This window comes from Liolophura sinensis, chromosome 2, assembly GCF_032854445.1.
Source record: "Liolophura sinensis isolate JHLJ2023 chromosome 2, CUHK_Ljap_v2, whole genome shotgun sequence".
NCBI lineage: Eukaryota > Metazoa > Mollusca > Polyplacophora > Chitonida > Chitonidae > Liolophura > Liolophura sinensis.
In genome coordinates this window covers 596,125-619,371 of record NC_088296.1, presented here as the reverse complement: position 1 = coordinate 619,371, position 23,247 = coordinate 596,125, and positions in this window count along the sequence as shown.

The following is a 23,247-nucleotide window of genomic DNA, read 5'->3' as shown; positions in this document are numbered from 1 at the left end:
ATAAACAAAAACTAGAAATAGAATAAAATATGTTTAATGTAAACACAAATATAACAACTTCTGGGCAGAACTAGTCGGGCAATTAAACCCAATATATAATGATTAAAGGAGAAGAAAAAATTAAAACATGACACTATAATCTGAAAAGAGCACATTTTTTCTATCTCTTGGTGTCTGGTGCACAATTTTGCGATTTTTCCTCGTCATACACGTAAAGCTTGAAAACGGCAAAGCTGGCATAAATCGCTGAGTCCATCAGCACGAAATGCCCGTCTGCGGTTTCCCACGGCAATTCTCCTCCTAACACAGAAGACTTCAGGGGTAGTTCTTAGGCCTTAGGCAAAATGGATTCGCCAACAGTCGATTTTGGCGCTGACTTTATTTATAATTTGTCAGCTTGATGTACATTTTTTATGGAATGCACCTACAAGGACATGCATACTCTTTTCAATGGTATTTGATTGATTTTTAAATTTTCTTCTCTTTTGAGGGTAGTAAATGTTGGAGCTATGTGTTTTAAAGGGAGTGCGATGTACAGATACTGTACGTGGAAAGGTCTGTCGGCAACCTGCGGATGAACGTGAGTTTTGACCGGGCTTCTCCCACCAAAATGCTGGTCGCCGTCGTGTAAGTGAAATATTCTTGAGTACGGTGTAAAAACACCAATCAAATAAATGTCAGATAAAATATTAACGCCATGCAATAACCACGTTGCAAGTGTTATATGCTAACGGAACGCTTGGTATAAAACAGCATTTTCTGGTGTTAATTCACAGAGAGAAAAAATGCCGGACAGAATATTATGTAGATTAGCGCTGCGTCCTACTGCTAGGTAGGGTAGATTAAAATGTCAACGAGAAAGTAACCAAGGCCGTTGTAACTAATGTTTTCAAACATCAATGTTTTATAAAACCTTCATGTGCTTAAATTATGAAAACAAAAACAGGAAAAAATATGCCTACAGAGAGTGTGTATCTTGTAAAATACGATGCATTTAAACGTACCCATACGCACACAATGGACATATGCATGCGGTTCGAATCCGGTAACAGGAAATGGGATGCACACTCTACGCATATTTTAAACAATTGACAGTCGCCTGGATGTAGTGAAGACACAGTTACCTCCCTTGTTAGTTACGTCGGATGTTCGCTCAAAACATTGGAAATTAATCCTTCAACTGGGAAGGTTTTGTCAGTTCACAGCTCTATAGCCCTTATAAAACATACCTACGTATTACACATCAACTGTCGAACTATTTAAGCATTTAGTTGAATAGAATAAAACCCTGACTGAGGTAACATGACAAGAGGCCGTGCTTCAGCGGTTACACGTGACCATTTGTCAACTATCACTGTCGCTGCTCTGGTTTAAATCTGTGCTGTACGTCTTTAATTATGTTTTGACGACCCCATGGGCTAAGTGTGACCTTCTTCCAACTATCCCAGTAAATTCACTGCTTAATTTAAACTTTCGAAATGGGTGTCCAATAGGCATTCACAAACAATGAAATCTAGACAGTGCCTTGTGCATGTCTAAAATCGTCAGCCTAGTAATGTATAAATCATGTAAGACTGCATTCTGAACACATACCGAAATTGTTATTCATTTATTTATTTAGTGATTGGTGTTTTACGCCATACTTTTTATTATTTTCATAGTGTTGCGTATTAATGCACCAGTATTGGTCAGGTAGGTTGTGACTACTAGCTGTGTGTCTTTCTGTTAAGACTATGAAGCTGTCGTGTGAGTTGTCTGAAACAGACATCAATACAAGTACATTTGAGTTCATGCTGTAATTTCGTCTTCGCTGACAAACTTGATTTCATTGTGCTCGGAGACCGCAATGCCTCACATGGTTAAAGCGCTGACTGGTTGCGACTATCAGGCCCGGCCCATTTGAATGCAGCAATTGTTGTTTTAACTGCTGCTTCACGCCAGGGGATTTTTCACGCAACTGGCATTGGTTGGGTTATTCTAGGCAGTACAGTTTCCTCTATCCACTAAGCTGACTACCACATGAGGGATGAATGCTAGAGTTCGACATTAAACGCCATTCAAATAAATAAGGGAATTAATTCCCGTGACCTCAGCTCCAGATAATGTACTTTTTTAAGTGATTATTACTGGGTTTGTTTAGTATTTTGCCTGCGCCATTATGAGGTGTATGTAATTTATAATGAAATATAATTTAAATATAATTCAAAATGCTGTGCTGTATGAATGACAATGATTGTTTATCAGGCTTCCCCGAACACGCGCACACCCCAGCCGCCAAGAGAAGCAGTTGACTGTTTTTAATCATGTAGGAAAAACCCAAGGTATGTTCTAGGCAACAGCTCAAAAAGAACCAAACCTTAGACAAAACGCGAAAACCATAACGTTAATATAATATATAATCTAGAAAATTGTATGTATGTAGAATTTATCTGTATATATAGTACAAGTAGTACATGTTCTGGGGGTTCTGGGCCACCCCCCGCCCCACGTACATAAATGTACGTCGGAGGGCGTTTGTCTACACAAGTTTTTGGGGGGAATTGTGCATGTACGTCGGGGCGTGGTTATCTGGGCTAGCCCCTAGGGCCTAGGGCCCGCCCCACCGCCCCAAACAACAAACCCTTACAGAATATTACATCAGCTGACCTTGACACCAACTTGCCTCAGCTTGTTAACAAGCTGACCATAAAGTTTATAGATGACAGCATGACCCATTTCTGAGTGTGTGGTCTAATCATAAGTGAAGTTAGTACATGGCTGAGGCAGAATGTTAACACGTCGTAGTCATAGCACATTGATGAACCAGGAAGTAAACGCAACATAGCAGTATGCTGGTCCAAAGATAATATGCAAAAAGTGGTTGCTTCGTGGCGGTTCGATCCCCACCCCGGGCACATTTTTCTTCTTTCTTGGCAGGGTCCCTGTAGACATAGGCGGCCAGGCTAGGCTGGGTGGGGGTTCGATTCCCACTCCGGCATATATTTTTTCTTCCTCTGCAGGGTCCGTTGACCTGTGGTGGAGTCCCATCATGTTTTCTGGGTAGTATAGGGTGGAGGGGTGTATATTGACAGGGCGGCGTTCATTACAAAACAACTTAGCGTACCCACTAGGACGCGGACAGGTGCGCGCGTACTAACTGCCGATCACGCGCCAAAATTTCTTCTTTCACCTTTAGGTCGATCTGTACGGAGTTGGACGATTTCTTACTGCGCTGCTGTAACTGATCCGAAACTGAGCCGTCAACTATTGCTGCGGACACATGCACGTGAATGCTATTCAGTTTAGCATCTGCCAATATCCGGATCGCGTTATGCTTGTTCGCCTTCACTGTGTGTCGACGGCTAGCGTATTTTACAGCGGCGCTACACAAGCCGCATTCGAGGGCGGTCGCATCCATTGCCAAGACAGCAGGCGCCACGACCACCCTAGAGAGTACCCCCACGCCCGCCACTACCAGACCAAAAGATCCAACTATCATAGCGTCGAAAGCATCTGCGACATTCACACCACGGCGGTACTTCTTATATAAAACCCGCCTGGCGTCTCTCAATGCTTCTGTATAGCGCTAATATACTGCAGGCAATGGGCGTTGCGCCGAAGATGCAACCACACCCTCTGTCGGAGCTGTTGGTGTCAAGGAGTTCTCATCCACGAACCTTGGGTACAGGCACATAGTGCACATTACATAGTGGCGTCGATTATGTTTATATCACCTTTATACTCGCTTACCCTCAAACGCCGCTGTCTGATAGAATTTTGGAGATAGATCGTTCCGACATCCATGGGGTTAGCTGCGAAGATTCTGACTTTTTCCAGACAGCTCTCAACGACTGGTTCTCCCTGCGGCGGAGTTTTCACGATTATACTGACGGCCTTATAATTGTGTTCTGTCGGCCATCTAATCTTCAAGCCGGGAAACACGAAGACGGCGCAATCTGCCGCCACGCCTAAAACTAGCTCTATAGCGATGTTCCACATCCCACAGGATTTTGAACTCTTCGAGAGCGATATGCCCTTCGATCGGAGTGTCTTGGCCGACCCACTTGAGTACGCACTGGTATTTAACGATAACGGCCGGGTCCTGAAGACGACAGATGCTGAAGCCGCCGCTTACACCGTCGACAATATCTGGAGTTCGATACTGTCACCGAACCGGATCTGGCCAGGCAGATCGGCTAACAGTTAGCCGGGCACATCTCCATACTATATGATCGCGTTCTCCGACACCGGAAAGTGGCGACAGACAAGTCCGACGGGATATGGAACATAAACTTGAATGTGCCAGCCAGATCGCTTAAGGGTGTCTTGATGCTGTTTGAACCTCCAGCAGCATGAGCATGGAGGAACAGGAGGTCTGAATCACTAAAGATCACCAAAGTGTATCTTACGATAGGGGGTGTCTCCAATCAGCTGTACAGCCAGGGATTGCGGGAATACCAGCAGTAGAAAGAGGCCCGGGCGTTCTTTGCCAGCTCAACCATTAAGAAACTGGACCCAGAGGTGGTTAGGGTCGTAACAGCCTAACAGATGTGTCTCTGGATGAGATTTCTGGCTTGACTTGATGACAACCGATGACGACTAGCTGCATGGCAATGGGAGGCGCGTGGAGGGCGGCGGTGAAGGGATCACAAAAGAGGCCAAGGCGGCGGTCGTATTGAATGTGTATCTGTATGTGATCATGGGCACTCATCTTTTCATCGAAAATGACAGGTTCGTCAGCGCCCTGTATTGATTGCCGCAAAGAGGCCCACAGCGCAGTCATCTGTGGGCAGACGGGATGCGGTAAAACTGTCTTTATCCTCGATCTGCTGGAAGGCCCCTATTGCGGTCATTTCGAGCACATTGTGAGCCTTTGCTCCATGCTTCAGTTTAACAAGACGTATTAGCGGCGGTGATGGGTATTGTTCAGACACCGAGGTCTACTGTTTCAACCTGGGTGAGCGGCTTCACGACTACTTGAGGGCGCTGTACAAGTTTTTCCAAGGGGAACCCACGTTGATTTAAAACTGTTGCAATGAGAACTGCCTGTATTCTGCTTCAGATTGATCAATCCGCAGGACATTCTGCGTATGTAAGATACATAGGTTACAGCAAAGGCTGCTAATGGTGAAATAAAAAATGTTGATATGACTGGGTGACTTTGCTTATTTAAATTCTGCCATCGTTCGTTTTGGTTTTGTAGAAACACGGCAGACATTATCCAGAAATACATTTTTCTTCACAACGTTTTAAGTCAGATGAAAACAAATTAACTCTTACGCATTGCAGTTGATCTTCATGCTGCCAAGTGATTTATATTCAAATAAACTGAACAAACGTAACGTGCAAAACTGTCTAATGAGCAAAGCACAAGGCATCATAAAAACAAAATAAGTACTATTTATTTTCAGCTAATGCGTCTCAAACAATCACAACGAACTAGCTGCAAACTCAAAATTCAAGTTCAATTCCTCACGAATTCGTACAGTTATAGTAACGTACTCGTCATTACACAACTGTTATAGGGAAGGGTAAACGAGCACATTATCAAATGAATACAGATGGATAAAGGGTGTAAAAATATTATCTTATGTGAAAGATATCGCAACGGTTTAACGGAAAATTATATTTATTACTTTACAAAGCAACCACATTGTTTCACTGTTCATGTAGGCCTACTAAATAAACTTATATTTTCAAAAGGAGAAAATATATCTTTCTCTACTCAACATAATTCTTTCCCGCTGTTTTTTATCACTTATCTAAAAACTGCAAATTCTAAACCCATGTACTTTTTATAAAATGTACGTTACTAATGGTGTTTGAACAGTGTCAGTGTATGTAAACATCATATTAAATATCTGCATCATTCATTTTTGTAACTCCCGTATATCTGTGTTTTTTATTTATCAGTCTTTGTAACGCGAGTTCAGTATATTTATTTACACTATAAAGCGTTAAAAATCCAAACTTTTATTAACCAAACTTCAGGGATTTCGTGTACATTTATTCGAACGTGCCAGTGCTTTGCCGCCATGAAAACCTTCCAACCACGTAGTAAATGAATTTGGAGAATATAACAAAAGTTACTGGAGATCCTAGCAACTTTCAAAACAGTAAGATGCTGACAGAACGAGGTTACTGTATGGTATATTCATTCTGAGCGCTATTTATCGCGGGCTATTAAATTTCAATTTCCATTTTAGCAATTTGGCGACATGGATGTGGGGCGCAGGTGTGAAAAAAAGTGTTGACACCATGCTCCCTCCCCCTGCCATTTTGCATACTGCTGGATATAAGAGGTCAAAATAATGAAGAAATATTGATGGCTAAACAGAAATTATGATAGTTTATTTGTACAAAGTTTTGCATTGCACTGTACTGTAAGCCCAGTACTTGGTCTGGTATATATATATATATATATATATATATATATATATATATATATATATATATATATATATATATATATATAGTTGCATAGAAACATAACTATGATTCAAAGTAACACATAGGACTAGAATGAATGATTATGGCTTAACGCCACATCGGCAATTTCAGCCATATCGTGGCGACAACAAAGTGACAACACCAGACGGTTAAGGTTTTTGGTATGATAGTGTGAACATCAAGAGTAAAACAAAAAGTACAGACATGTTTAAAACCAAATAAAAGAAAAATAAGAGTTCAAACTCGAAAACCATCATATTTTAAAAATAGTTTATCTAGAAATCTATATGTATCTAACTTTATCTATAAATATTTACGACAATTAAAATTTAGATTTTATGATAAAGGTCAATGGCCTATAAAATATTTTATGACAACAACGCCAGCGATGCTGTCAAATAAATCATATATGGAGTTAACTGTGTAAAATTTTTGCCGAACATGGGTAAAGTCCACACAGTCAACCAGGATATGTTTGATGAAAGATGAAATTGTGTTTTAGATGAGAATGCCCAATGCGACACCTCGTTAAAACTACTTGGTCTCTAAGAGACATTCCACAAGTATAAGAATTGTAGCCAATGACAGGATGAATAGCATGCAGTTTGTTATGGATCTGCAAGTTCCATTCACCCTGCCAAAGGCGACGAATATATTTAATAATATTTGGGCGAAAGTCAGAATACAGGACTTTAAAATGAGATACAGGTTTATTTAAGGCAGCCTTCGCTTCCCTGTCTACGACTGTGTTTCCATGAATACCAATATGACTTGGTATCTAACAGAATATGATATCTTGTAACCAGTTTTCTATGCAAGGCTATAATCTCAAGAATTACAGGATTTTTAAATTTATTATTCTCAATTGCCAAAAGACAAGAGGACGAGTCAGTTCATATCACTGCCCTCTGGGCACGCCCAGAGGAAACATATGATAAGACCAAGAGTATTACTCTGGCCTCTGCAGAAAAGATAGAAGATGAGGGTGGAAGACGAAGAGAAGTGACCCGCTGATCTAAGACAGCCGCAGCCGCAACCCTGTCCCCATCTTTTGACCCATCAGTATATATAAATTTGCAATCCGTATAATTAGCCTTGATTTCCGCAAAACTTTGCTGAATTATAAGAGGATTTGTATGTGATTTATTATGTTTTCGTAGATCAAATATTAGTTTAGGTGAAGAAGCCAGGGAGGAGACTCCGGAAAAGACACCCGAGCTATGTTCCCAAGTTTAATGTTGACTTCCACAATATGGCCCCTAACACGAACACCGAACAAAGGGATCTTGTTAGGACATTTATTATATTTGTCTACGTATAATGGATTGAAAACACAGTCGTAGGCAGGGTTTGTTCTATGCGCTTTAAAGCTTTGCAGCATAATTAAGGCTCAGTTTGATACCTCTCTGACGTAAAGAAGGCTCATCAGCCTCCACGTATAAACTCTCTTCTGGTGAGGTTCCAAAAGCACCAAGGCTGAGCCTCAAACCTTGGTGATCAACAGGATCCAACAGTTTAATGTACGACTTCCTAGCGGAACCGTAAATGATGGATCCATAGTCCAATTTAGACCTCACCAGAGAACGATATAAATTAAGTAAAATTGATCCGTCAGCACCCCAATCGGTGCTAGACACGACCTTAATTATATCGAGAGCCCTTGTACATTTAGCTTTAAGCATTTTAATATGAGGTATAAAATATATCTTACTATCAAATAGTATACCTAAAAATTTTGTTTCTCCAATAATTTTAACCTGTTCACCACAAAAATTAAGCTCAGAGTCAAGATGAAGTTTCCGTTTATTGTAAAAATGTACACCGACGGTTTTAGACGTTAAAAATCTAAAGCTGTTTTCAGTTGCCCATTTCTCGATTTTATTGAGACAAAGCTGCAACTGACGTTCGAGGTTATTCATACTCTTAGCTCGGTAGGATATAAGGAAGTCATCAACATAAAGAACCCTCTATGCCTGATGTTAATGTTTTTGCTAGGATATTTATTTTTATGCCAAACAGAGTTGGTGATAGAGTGCTGCCCTGGGGTACACCCATTTCCTGCTCGCAAGAGTCAGAAGGAATGGACCCAACCCGTACCTTGAACTGACAATTAGATAAAAATTGAGATATAAATAAAAGTAAGCAACCTTTTAAATCCATATCCGCGAAGTCTTTTAAAATACCGTATTTCCATGTGATGTCGTAGGCCTTTTCTAGGCCGAAAAATATCGAAACCACATGTTCTTTATTAACAAACCCATCACGAATAAAAGCTTCAAATCGAACAAGGTGATCTAAAGTAGATCGACCTTGACGAAAACCACACTAAATATTAGATAAAAGCTTGTTGGTTTCGAGAAGCCAATCAAATCTATCGTTGATCATCCATTCCATAATCTTACAAACACAGCTGGTAAAAGCTATGGGACGGTAATTATTTGGATCAGTATGATCCTTACCCGGTTTGGGGACCGAGATAATACACGCCTTCCTCCATGAGGGTGGAAAATTACCAGTTGTCCAAATATCATTAAGCAAGTCCAACAGACTCTCCAGTGGCTCAGGTGGTAAATGGTTCAGAAACTTATAATATACTTTTTAAGGACCACAAGCAGTATGGTGGGCCTTTTTAATGCAGTTGTAAGCTCCTCGATATTAAAAGGACGATTATAAGAAAAAGGCAATTTCATTTTCTCCTTCTGGTTTTTAATGTCTTGGAATTCTTTAGTATAGTTCCCAGAAGAAGATTTCTTGGAAATTTTCTCAGCTAATTTATTGGCTATATCAGATGGAGAGGTTAATATATTATCTCCATCTTTAAAATTCTGGACTTTGGCTTTATTATTTTTGCCCTTAAGTTTCTAAACCATGTACCAGACCTTACGCATAGGTGTTTTTGACGTAATGCCTGAAACAAAGTTCCGCCAACAAGATTGTCTCTTGGACTTGAGTAATTGCCGAGCCTTAGCTCTAAATGCACGAACCTGGTTTAAGTTATTATCAGTAGGACGATGATTAAATCTGCGCTCGGCCTTTTTACGATCCTTTATGGCTTTGCGACAGTCATTATCATACCAGGGTTTACTTTTCGATTTTGGATTTGTCAAGGGTTTAGGGATAGTTCTATCGGCAGCTCGTAAAACAAGGTCGTTAAATTTTAATATACTATCATCTGCTGTATTGAGTGTCTCTGGAGTGATATCAGCCTCACAGAACATCTCAAATGCGATTCAATCTGCTTTATCGAACTTCCACCTAGCTACACGTTCTAAAGAACTAGAAGTGATATGCTCTAGGATAATAGGAAAATGATCACTAACACAAAGATCGTCATGCACCTTCCAAGAAAAATCGGGAGAAGTGATGGATCTGTGATAGTGAGATCGATAGCAGAATAAGTGCCATTACCTGGATGTAAATAGGTGTTAGAACCATCATTGAAATAACACAGTTCTACTTTAGATAAGAAGTCTTCGACTATCTTGCCCTTATTATTTATGTTATTACTGCTCCAATTAAAATATCCCATTACTATAAAAGGTTTAAATAATTTTTACTTTTAAATTATGTAACTTCAAGGGTGACAACAAAGTGTTCGGAGGTATATACACTGAACATAATGTGACTGTTTCAGACAACGAATCACCAACGGCCACAGCCGGAAGCTCTGTATGCAGAGCAACAAAAATGAGGGTTTAATGAAGACATGGTAGATATATAAAAATTCACCCCACGTGTCCCCCACCTACCACGGAGTGCCAACAAGAATGATGCCTGAACCCGGGGATACCCAGCAGGAAAACACATCAAGGACTCGAATAGATAGCCTTAACATGCACACCCAATTCCCCACCACGAGCACACCTGTCTCCTACCCAATGATGAATGTGGCACATCAAGTACACACCACTAGATTGACTCATGAACCACCACCATCACGCAAACGGAATTTCAGAAATAACATTTTTTCTAAGTAATAGTGTCATGGAGAAATTTTGGGACCACGCAGAGGCAAGACATGACCAAGCCGATTGATCGGACCGCGCCCATCCGACCTCCCGTCTCTCTCCAAGTAAGGGCCAAAGTGGCGTGTTGGGCGTGAGGATCTCTCAAGATATATCTCCTCAGCCACCAGTATCCCATCCTCGTAGATTACAGGTCGCAACCCACGGCAAACAGGTCGCTTCCCGGTTGCCTCTCGCACAACCGGGAAGATGTGAGTCTATTATATTCACCGGGTCACACAGGAGAGCTCTAGGTTAGTCGACTTTTGCGACAAGCTTACCTAGAGATCTGAGGTCTTACTTTTATCATCCCGGAAACCCCACGGGTGACATAGGACTAGAAATCAACTTTGACTTGCCGAGAAATAGCATGTGCTGGCACTGCAAGGAGTTTGTCCATGATGTTTATTTTCTTTCTGTATGTCACTGTGAGGTGGTAAAACACAATGACTATAATATGCTTTATGAAAATATAATACCTCATCATCCGGTAAGCCTATTCCTAATCTCTTTTTCTACAGAAACGAAGGGCTTCATAACGGGTTGAAGTAGGCAAAAAATAATGTGGCAACAACAACAGCCATGCGAAAAATTTGTATATGGTACTTAACATTTAATGATCTTCTGAAAACATTCGGGTGGGCTCTAGTCCATACATCCAAGCACTTAACGTCCGCGTGGCGCGTCATAGTTACAGAGACATACAAAATATGCTACAATATGATAGACGATTGGAAAACAATAAAGCAATGCAGTGATTTAGCTTCGCTTTTGCAAATGGCGGCCATTGTCGCTTAAAGTGGAAAGCTGGTAAATGTACGATTGACGTAACAGTGACTTGAGTTGTACATACAGATGTGGAGGCTGCCATGGTGTAGACTGTCTCAGATGACCTGGTGTAAAACCTTGTCAAAGCAAGATCTGATGTCAGGACCTAGAGAGCAAAGCCGTTCTAGCAGGGTTGCACTGTACATTTCTTCCTGTATTTCCGAACAATTAAACAGTGTGAAGAACCATACATAATGCAACCTATGTGTGCATCGCTGAATACTTCATGTTACAACACCGAACATAATTATGATAACTACACGTCTTAATCATTTCCGCAAGCATTAAATAGTGGAGAATACGCGTACTATACTCTCGATAAAGAGGCCTACATGTCAATGGCACAATATTCGCACATAGTTCATTATTTTGACCTTAGGTAAAGACATTGCATTTAGATATACACTTCTGTTAATAAATGTACCGTATTGACCGTGGCCTCAAATTAATCAAACTATCTAATTTGAAAATAACATCACCATAAATTATTGGTGAAGTTATTTATTTTGTTTCTCTTTTACTGTTACTGTTTTTTTCGCGCTAAATTACGGAAAGGAATATATATTGAATTTACTTTATTTTAACGTGAAAGACGTAGAATATTAAATCTAAGCCATACACATGACTAAGTCTTTGTCTTGAATGCATTTCGTTACCGGACGTCGACAAAAGACCAGAATTAAAACAAATCAAAGATCAAAGCACTGTTAGCATGTTGGTACGTTAACAGGCCGGCAATAGGCTGCTTTCCATTATAATTCAATTTCACAGGATGAATTTTGTGGTTATGTTATATTTGATCGCAAATACTAGTGACCAAAACAATTATGGTCAACGGATGAGTGACCAGCTTTTTCATTTTTGAGCACATGATTTTTACCCAGGTTATCTTGGTCAGTCAGTGAGCGACGAAAATTTATTTTGGCCACAGTAACCAAATTCACCTCACAGTGAAAGGAGCAAAGTGAAAAACAAGAAGGCACAATGTACACACACCTAATGACCTATGTGACATGCATACGTACAGAATCTTACTTCGTTACATTCGAATACTACACAATCTGTTGTCTTGCTGTTCATTGTATTTATTTGGTTATTGTTTTACGTAATACTCATAACTACTTTTAATGGTGACAGCCAACATTATTTAGGGTAGAAATCGGGCAGGTCCCAAGGGGAACCAACGACCTTTGGCAGCTTTTCAAATCGATTAACTTAAATTTATGGTCTGTTCGACCAAAAATGTTTTCGTCGAACTGACCACAAATAACTAGGTCGGCTGGACAAGAAATAACTTCTGATATATATGAGTACATCCTCGTGCAGAAATATCTTTGTGTTGGAAAAAAATTGTGACAGATACAGGTGACCCAAACAATTATGTTCAGAGGTTGTGTAACCAGGTTTTTTCTTTTGACCAGATAATTCTGACCAGTTTTTTTGGTCAGTCAGTGGGTGACCAACATTTATACTGTCGCTGCGACCAGGTTCTCCCATCTTCAAGGCTGGCACTACTCACTAGGTTACTGCAGAGGTTCCTGAGTCATATTGCTGTACTTCCACGCCAACCACTCGACCACCAGGGCCCAGTTGTTCGAAAGTGTATTAGCTTACACTGTTATTGCGCCGTTTTTTATATTTAACTTTTAGCCAATTTCAGCAGCCAAGGCAGTTGTCTAAAGTCGAGATATAACAGCAGCAGACTTATAGTTCATATTTAATGTACAATTATTTTTGGGTTACGTACTAAATTGAAGACTTGACTTCCCTCACACGCGATACTTCAATATAATGTTGTGTTCGTGTCCAACAACCATATAACCTAGATATATGTGAGTTCATTTTTATTTATAGCTTGAGAGGTGTTTCCCCTCTACTTTTTAGCTTTTTTATTTTAGATTCCATTAAGATGGCGACGGCTAGGTCTACATGCATATCGAATTGTGGATTTCTAATCACGGCTGCCTACAATGGAGATCTTCAAAAGCTTAAAGATCTTGTGATGAGCGGCGCCGATGTTAACTCGAGCAGCTCGGTGAGTTTTTTGTTTGTTATATCCAGCAAAAGGCGAGCAAGACAAACATCGCCTGACACAGTGCTATGGCGGGGTCCTGTCGGTATTCCATATACATAACATTCAGGCTAATACAGTACTAGAGGGAAGTTCTACCCCTGTTAATCGGTACTCTGACTAACATATTACTTGAGTGAAGATCTTTCGGCGCTGCACAAGACTAACACTGTTTCAGTGTGCAGTTTTATGGGTTAGGGGCCTTATCTTTGAGTGTACTGGTGTAAAGTTCTTTTGAGTGTGCTGCTTCGTGATTTAAACATGCCGTACGATGTGGATAAACCACAAACCACAATCATTTGTTCATTGATTTGTATTCGTATGATCTTCTCTGTCCTATAAAAAAACGAGAATAAACCCAGAACAGTCCCGGCAGTGGTAGCAAGTGAAAAGAATAACCGGTGAAATCCGGCCTATTGTCAATTTTCCTCAGTTAGGGTTTTATTCTAACTGTTCGTATCTATGCTCAGACGTAGCAACGTACACTATCCTTAGTACCATGGCTCATTCTGTACAACTTAGTGCAAGGACATGGTTGTTTTGGATACATTTTTAATAGATCCACTCGTTGATAGATTGACTAGCTCACTAAAGACAGGCGGTCTTCGACATAGGTAAGAGTGAGCAAACGCATCTATTAACTTGTTGTAACAAATGCCGAGGAAGATAACATTTTCCGACAGAGGGAAGACAGCAAACATGGCGGATAAAAAGTCAAAAGTGACACAGGGTGTTCCTCATGCGGTATGGTCTTAAGGCAACTTGCCTAAGCAATCATGATCGCCCGAGCATGTCAAACTGTAAACATCCAGACAGTCAAGTGCTATAGCTGTGTGTATATAGTGCTGAAGAGTGTCATACTTGCATGCACAACTGTGCATACGCTATACATGTAGGGCAATATCGGATTACGACTCGGTTTATTGATCGGGCGTTACTATGCAACATGTAGATTAGGACTGAGCGACTTATAACACTGATATGATAATACGGTAGCGGATCAGATATGGTGGCCGCGGTGGGATGGTGGAAGTTTCTCCCGTTATCGGGAGGAGTTCCCCCATCCCACCGCTGCCATCATATCTGACCCATTATGCGGAAGACTTTCGCGCAAGGACATAGGACCTTGTATCAGGACTTCGCCTGTTTCCCCGGATCACTCCGGAACCGCATGAAAGGGACATTTCTAAATCCAGGACTGTAGCTCTTTAGCTAGGTACTCTGTCCTTTATTGTGGAAATGTGTTATAATTGTGCAAATGTGTTGTAATTGTAGAAATGTGTTGTAGTTGTACAGGGTTAATTTTGTTACAGTATTAACGCATTGTCATTAATTTATACTGGTGTCATAGTCATCTGTGCTCAGTGTTGCTGACTCGTAACATAGGTGGGGGCTTGTCCGGGAACACCTGAAAAGAAGGAAAAAAATGAATTTTGTGGCAATTTTTATGAGTTCATCAACAATGAGCACAATTGTAGAAAATCCAACCATTGAGGGTTTTAAAGCTCTAAAGGCTCTAAAGAAACCTAAAGGCTTTAAAGAAACCTAAATTACTTGAGTTAGGTCAACATTTGGAAATACCAGATGTTAAAATTTCATAGAAAAAATCTGTTATTGCTAAGAAAATAGTGGAACCTTGTGTTGAGGAGGATGTGTTTAGTGGGGATGACTGGGGCCAATTCCCAGATTCTTCTCCGCCAAAAACTATGTGCGAAACAGAGGTAAAAATCAAATTAATGGAGTTAGAAATGCAAAAGCAACAAGCTGAGATAGAAGGCAGAGAGACGAAAGAGAAACGCAAAAGGAACCAGTTGAGAAAGAAAGACAGAGAGAAAAAAGAGAATTTAGATTACGACAAGAGCGAATGAGAATTAAAGCTCAGGAAAGAGAGAGAGAGGAGGACAGCATGATTTATAAAAAATTAGAAAGAGGATTTAGGGAAACGAATATCCTAACGCCGATTCTAGATTCATAGTCAGTAGGTAAGTTAGATTAGTCCCGCCCTTTGATGAAGTTGAATTAGATAAGTACTTTCAACATTTTGAAAAATGTTGTCTGATGGATTGAGGGAAGAGTTCCTTCCTTTTGTGTCAGACGGATTTGTTTCTCTAAATGAGAATTGTTCTTCGCCTGTACCCATTCAAATTCTACGTGATACTGGGGCATCCCAGTCACTATTCTTAGCCATTTGTGTTGCCATTTTGGGATGAGTTGGCCACTAGTGATGTTAATCTTGTCCAGGGTATTGAATGGAGAGTTCTTTCTGTACCTCTACACTCTTTCTGAAGCCATAGTTACGGGACAGGTCAAAGCGGGGCTTAGGTCAAGTCTTCCTGTTAAAGGTGTTTCTTTACTGCTGGGCAACGACTTAGGTGGTGGAAAGGTTGTCTCCTCTGTTCAAATGTCAGGTAATCCTGTGTCCTCTTTATTCCGACACCTTTCCTTCTTGTGCAGCCACAAGAGCTATGGCTAAAAAGATTAAAGATGAAGGAGACTATATGCAGTCAAGCATTTTGTCTCACAGAGACTGTTCTAATTACTCAAAAGGGAGTCTTGTGTCTGATTATTTGCCAGATACATTTATCAAACGAATATGTGATCAGGACCTAGGAAGTTCTCAGAACAAGGTTAAACTAGAGTTCCGCGGAAATCCGCCTATTTGTCATGATGTGCCTGTCTAGACAACACTTGATCCAGGAACAGGTCAATGACCCAACTGTGTCTGATCTCAGAGGAAAAGCTCTCCCTCCTGATGAGATACCCAGGGTGTCCGTCGGTTATTATTTCCAACATGGGGTTCTCATGAGGAAATGGAGGTCCCCCGATGTTCCTGCCAATGAAGGGTGGGCAGTCCTTAGCCAGGTTGTGATTTCTGCGATCTATAGAAGGGAGATTTTGTCTATGGCACATAGTTTGCCACTTGGAGGTCTTAACAAAACAATTCACCAGATCTTGAGCTGGGCATTCGAAAGGATGAGTTTTGCAGGACTTGTCATACCTGTCAAGTTGCTGTTAAAAACCAGTTAGATCCTTCTGTTGCACCATTGCAGCCTATTCCAGCTATTGGTGAGCCTTTCTACAGGGTCATCATTGATTGTGTGGGACCCTTACTCAAGTCTAGGTCATGTAGTCACTACTTGTTGACCATCATGTCTGCTGCCACTAGGTTTCCTGATGCTGTGCCTCTTAGAAACATTAACGCTACTACCCTCGACAAGGCACTCACGAAGTTCTTCTCAGTGTTTGGGCTGCCGACAGAGCTTCAGCCGGATCAGAGTAGTAATTTCATGTCAGGTGTGTGCTTACCACCCAGAGAGTCAGGGAGACCATGTTACGGCCGTACGGTCTCGAAATGAAAAAGACTGGGATGAAGGTGTTCATTTGGTGTTGTTTGCTGCTAGAGAAGCAGTTCAAGAGTCTACGGGATTCAGTCCGTTCCAGCTTGTCTTCGGTCATCATGTTCGAGGTCCTTTGTCATTGTTCAGTGAAAAGTGGTTAAATACGAAATCAGACATCAGTCTCTTAGATTACTTGTCCAGGTTTAAAGACAGACTTTATAGGGCTTTTGAATTAGCGAAGGCGATTCTTGAGTCATCTCAAAGAAAGATGAAAACTTGGTATGATCATAAGGCTCGGGCTAGGAAGTTTAAGCCACGGGGTAAGGTTCTTGTGGTGTTCCCTATACAACAAAATCCTTTGCAGGCTAGATTTCATGGTTCTTATGAGATCCATACCAAGGTCAATGACCTCGATTATGTTGTGCAGACCCCAGATAGGAGATAGCCGACACCGCTGTGTCACAACAACATGTTGAAACCATATCATGATAGATCTATATGGGTTGTGACAGCCGTTGATGATCAGGATGCTGGTGTAGCTGAGTTGGAAGATAAAACTGAACGTGAAGGTCAAGATAGTGAACCCACTGTTAGATCAGATATCATACTATGTTGACAAACTCTGAGGTTCTCCAGAGTCTAGGGTTAAAGTTGTGCCCAAAACAACAGGTTGAGATGACAGATCTGATATTGAAATATCAAGGCTTGTTTCCTGATGTACCTAGAAAGACATCAGCGTCTGTTCATGATGTGGGTAGGTGACGCCAAACCAATTAAACAAAATCCATACCGTATGAATCCTGAGAAGAGTAAACTCTGTAAAGATGAGATTGAGTGCATGTTAAAGCATGACATTCAACTTTCTACTTCTGATTGGAGTTCACCTTTTGTATTGATACCAAAACCAAATGGTAGTGTGAGGCTCTGTACAGATTATCGTGAAGTGAATTCAATTTCTAAAACTCGTGGTTGAACCTTCCCAGAGCTCACACCCCCCGACATGTGCAGCAGATATGGCAAGAGTGTTAAAGCACTTAGGGCAGCATTGTTGAAACAGCTAGAGCTGGATTGTTGACCCAGTGAAAGTTGAATTTTCATTCAGCGATACCTGAAATAAAGCCGGCGACTCATTTACACATGGGACAGTTTTCTTAATCGGGACAGCCTACAACAACGAACCTATATCACTGAGAGCACGTCAGGTTTTAAATATATTGAAACATTTATGTATTTACGCTTTTGAAAATGCCTAGCTTTGTATACAAGCAAAACCCCTCCACATAATCTTCGAACAACATTTGACATTGCATTTATTGACAAATTTTAATTATAATAATGTAATATAAAATATATAATAAATAGCAAAATTGTATAATAAATAAATACATCAGCATACATTAACTTGATCGATAGCCTATCCAGTTATATCACCAAAGAATCCATTTTTAGCGTCTTTGTAATAATTTTTAAAAAAACATGGTATTTCAAGGTACGGGTCAATGTGACGGATACAATATAAGCATCAAAAATATATATTTTTGGTTTTCCAGGTGTAATGTTTGACTGACAGCCGTATTTCGGTGGTAATTTAAATTGAAAAACAACTGAACAATTTTCGAGAATGTGCATTTAGCCTTGGTACCACAATGACAACCTCGTCACGCCACATAAATTTAATTCATTTGTCACAAAGGCCCCACAGATAAAACCCTGAAGACCACAAAGAGTTAGAACGGGAGAATCCACAAATTTCGTGTTAAACTCCAAGTGATAACCCAAACCGTAACACCGCTTACAGGCGTAGGGGTGTTACGTGTTTGCCATTTTAACTTTGGGTAAAACACATTCTTTACTCACTTTCTCTGCTAAGCAAAATAACAAGAAAAGTATTTGGCAAATTAATGTCGCTAATACCCCACGATGACGTCATTACAATGAGGAATGTTACTATTATAACGTTCTAGCCTGATTACGCTGACTTGATTTTACCCGTTATACTACAATGTATTCTACAGGATGGGAATACACCTTTGCTCGCGGCTATGCAATCCAACGTCGAGGAAGTTGTTAGTTTTCTGCTGGAACAGGGCGCCAATATCAACGCACAAGGCTGGGTAGGTAGCTTCGTAATTAGATTATCTGAACTACAGCTCCAAACACTACTGTTTATTCAAATTATTGATTCCATATATATAATTACAACATAAATCCAGTATGATTCGGATTTTAAAGTGGAGTCTATCGGATAATTCAGATACACCAAAAACTCTCTGTGTACAACTGTCTGATTTGTGTTGTAGGTAAGAATTTTGAATTTGGACAAAAAAAACCTACTGAAATTTCTACCTTTGATAAAACTATATAACCTCTACGAAAAAGTGTATTTTGGTGTAATTTAACGCAGACATTTTCTTGTTATTTTCCTGTTAAATTTCCCATTAGGCACCGTAAAATGCACCTGGTGTATGATTTTAGAGAAATCCAAAATCTAAAATTTAAAGAGAATATGTGTTCATTTCAACCAAAACCCTGTGCTAATAAAGGTTAGGCTAGATCGAAACTTTTGCATAATCATACACTATTTCCAGACATCCAGATGTATTTTTCTTGAACCATCCTTAATTTTTACATTTGAAAAATCTCCCTCCGAGTAGTATAGGGAATAGGAGTTCTGGACCGACCTCCCCTAGGGCCCTCCCCAGAACAAAACAGAGGCCCCCAGCCCCTTCTCGTGAAAAGATAAAAGTATAGGTTCTGGCACACCCTCCCCTTGGCAAATAGAGGCCCCCAGCGGAGGGTCTGATAGCTATCGAAATTTCTTATTAGGTATACAGCGAATACAATGAATAATCATGGGGTCTCCAGTGATGGAAACGACCAGCCCGCCTATTTGGGCGAAGTTAGTCGGCACGGTGCAAGACTTGCGAGGCTACAAAAAAGTCACCCACAGTATGTTTGAAGACGGACGCGTCAACGCGGGCCGGCTGCTCGTGCTGAAACTCTTCACCAACGACGTGTGCGCTTCGGTGGTGCACCCCGAGCCCATCTGGCAGTATTATGAAAACCGGCTTCTGCCCGAGCTAATGAGGCAACAACCCTAACCCCAAGAACATCATTCGTAAAGAGCGTTTTTCAGCTCTTGCCGAGCTAGTTTTCGGCCGCGATCTATAAGCTGTTTTTCGTGCTTTCATCGATTTCTACGGCGTTGAATGTTTTACGAGACTTAGAGCGTATCTCCTGATTCAGATCAGAGTAGTTCTGGAGCTCCTGAACGACTTGCCTGTACTCTACGTCCGAAATAACACCATCAGATAATGCCGTAGATACCTGCGCACGGATGCTGTTAAGTTTGGCCTCAGCCAACAGCCGTATATCGTTATGTTTCTTGGCCTTTGCGTGAAGTCGGCGGCTAACGAATTTTCCTGCGGCATTTAAGACACCTCAAGCTAGGGTCGCAGCTTCCATAGCCAAGACAGCAGGGGCTGCAATTATTGTTGTGAGTAGTCCCACACCTGCAACCCCTAGTCCAAAACAGTCCGTGTGCATGGCCGAATCAAGGGCCTCGGCGGCTAAGACACCGCGCCGGTACTTTTTGTACAAGGCCCGGCGGAGATCTCGCTCAGATTGAAGCTGCCTCTGTATTTCGCTGATATACTGCAGGCGGTGGGAGTGTGCCACGCCCTCCGGGGGGTTTTCAACCATCGGCGCGGTCGGGGTCAAGGGGTGGTCATCCGTCGGCTCTTCATCCGTGATCGCCGGGTACAGTCGCCCCATATTGTCTATTCTACGAATCAATAACGTCGGTTAGCTCTAAATTGTCATCGGGGCTACTAACAAGAAAGCTGTGAAGGCCTATACCGCACTCTAAATTGATTGCATCGAGATTTACAACGCCCCCTATGACGACTCGTATATCCTCGAGAGAGCTCCGGATGATTGGGTCGCCCTGGGCCTGCAATTTAATCATCAGTCTGAGATCCTTTGTATCGTGCGCCGCAGGTCACCTTATTTTAACCCCGGTAATCAAAGTGCAACGGCGTTGTTCGGCCGCGCCAAGTATGAGGTTGAAGATAAGTATAGATCCAGGGGTTAGTAGTAGTGAGCCTTTAAAATCGGTTTGCGCGGTAAGGCGCACGGTATCTACACCAGGCGCCGCAGATAGTGTGAAGTAACCTCTTCCACCCAAAGTTATATGACACTCGCTGGTTGGTACCCACGACACGAAAGAGGATCCGGAGTTAAAAACTTTTTTGACCAGGGCCCTCGCAGCCTGGACCGTCATCGGGCTCACCTTCACGTCTATCAACCAATCGGGGTCGCGTGCTCTGGCAAGAACAAAGCGGTCTTCAAAGCGAATTAAAAGGGAGTTTTTGTTCTTCAATCACCTCAGACGGCGACCTGCGATCTTGCTCTACAGAGGATGAGACATCTTGAAGTGAAGCAAACGTGGCAGGATCTGCCTGCCCCGGAATCTTTTTGCGGATGTAATTGCCACTTTTAAACTGGAAGGCGTAGATTTTACCTCCCTGGCCTTGAAGTTCGAACTTCGACACATCAGCCAAGTCGCCTAAAGACAGACACGCAGACCTGGGACCGGCTGCGTCCACCATACTTATTGTATTTCTAGGATAGCATCAAGACCCCCTACATATATAAGATCGCCGTTTTTGTCTAAAACCGTTAAGTTCAAGCGCGTTATATAGTCGTCGCGCAAGGCTTTGTACTGTGGGTTGGGAAATAAAACCGTCTTCTTGCAGGCTATCAATTTACCAGGCACGTCGATGGTCTAAAGTGGTGTGGAACTGTCTCCGTAACCTTGGATTATTCTCAAGTTTTCTGAGGTTTTCAGTTCCTTGAAATGCACGGAGGCTTCTATTTGTGTGAGAAATTTAGGTATCTGTTCACCCTCCATAGTCCCCCCTATGGGCGCAAGCCCGTCGGAGAACCCTAAGATTGGGGCAAGCTCTTGGAGTATTATGAAGGTATTTCCTGGGAGGGTAAGGACTAAGCGTCTCGTGGCTTCATTCATTTCCAGAGAAGCCCCATGCGGTCTGAATATATGATAGTCCATCATACAGACATTGTAGGCGCCCGTAGGCACTTCAACACGTTTACCATCAAGAAAGAAGCCCATTCCGGGTTCGATATACACCATGTTCGGGTAGAATGATATCTCGCGAAGGGCGATTTTAAGGCAGCCGTTGTGGTTGTTAATGGCTTGGTCTTCAGTCATCCGGTAACTTTCCCCATTTTCAAAGTTATTAATTGTGATTAACTTCGAAACGGTAGGTTTACACTCAATTTTTTTGCGGATGTACTTACCATTTTTTAAACTCGAAGGCGTAGATTCCATCATCCAGGCCTTCGAGTTCGAAATCCGACACATCTGCCAAGTCGCCTGAAGACAGGCACGCATGACTGGGACCGGCCGCGTCCTCCATACTCATTGTATTTCTAGGGTAGCACTAAGGTACCCAAAAATTATATACTTGCCGTTTTTATCTAAAAGTGCCACAGTCAAGAAGGTTATATAGTCGTCGCGCAAGGCTTTGTACTGTGGGTTGGGAAATGAAACCGTCTTCCAGCAGTTTATCCCTTCACCAGTCACGGCGACGGCCTGAAGTAGTGTTGAACCGCCACTGAAATCTGAGGTTATTACAACGTTTTCTGAGGTGCTCAGTTCATCCAAATGCACGAAAACTTCTTTGTGTGTGACTAAGTTAGGTAGCTGTTCACCCTCCATAGTCCCCCCTATGGGCGCAATCCCGTCGGAGAAACCTAAGATGGGGGCAAGCTCTTGGAGCGTTATGATGGAATTTTTAGGGAGGGTAAGGACTAAGCGGCCCGTGGCTTCATTCAATCCCAAAGAAACCCCATGCGGGCGGAATATGTCCTTGTCCAGCGTACAGACATTGTAGTAGCCCGTCGGCACTTCAACACGTTTGCCCTCAAGCAAGAAGCCCACTCCGGTGGGGATATTCACCCAGTTTGGGTAGAATGTTATCTCGCGAAGGGCGGTTTTAAGACCGCCGTCGAGGTTGTTAAGGGCATGAGGCAGCGTGTGCTGTGCCCCATTTAGAATGTCAGTCAATGTAATGAACATTTTAGCCACGATGAACAGCGAGGCTTACAGGTTCAATAGAGAGGCCACTTACAAGGCCGGGGCATTTCATAGTATCCAAACCCACGCAGAGCAGCTCATGCGATTTGACATCTACATCGATAAAAAGAAGGCCTTTCCAGTCCAGTTCACAGATGTTTTGGTCAAGTACCGGCTGCCACAGGTAACCAGCAATGACATTGTTCTGGCCTGGAACACCAATCCTATGCAAGTCTGGCAGAACCAAGTGAACTTCGCGGTCTGGTGCGCAACCACGGGCTGCGGCGTCTCTGTAAAAGACCATCTTCTCGCCCCGACAAACAAATAAGGGCCCTGTACACGTTCAATGTGTATTACCAAGTTAGGCGGATCTTGGAAGAGATCCAGGCCCCCCTGCCGCAAGACAGAGCGTGGGCGGCATTAAAAAAAAACCCACGACGAGAGGGCCTATGGGAGGATTTGTAGAGAATTCCGCGT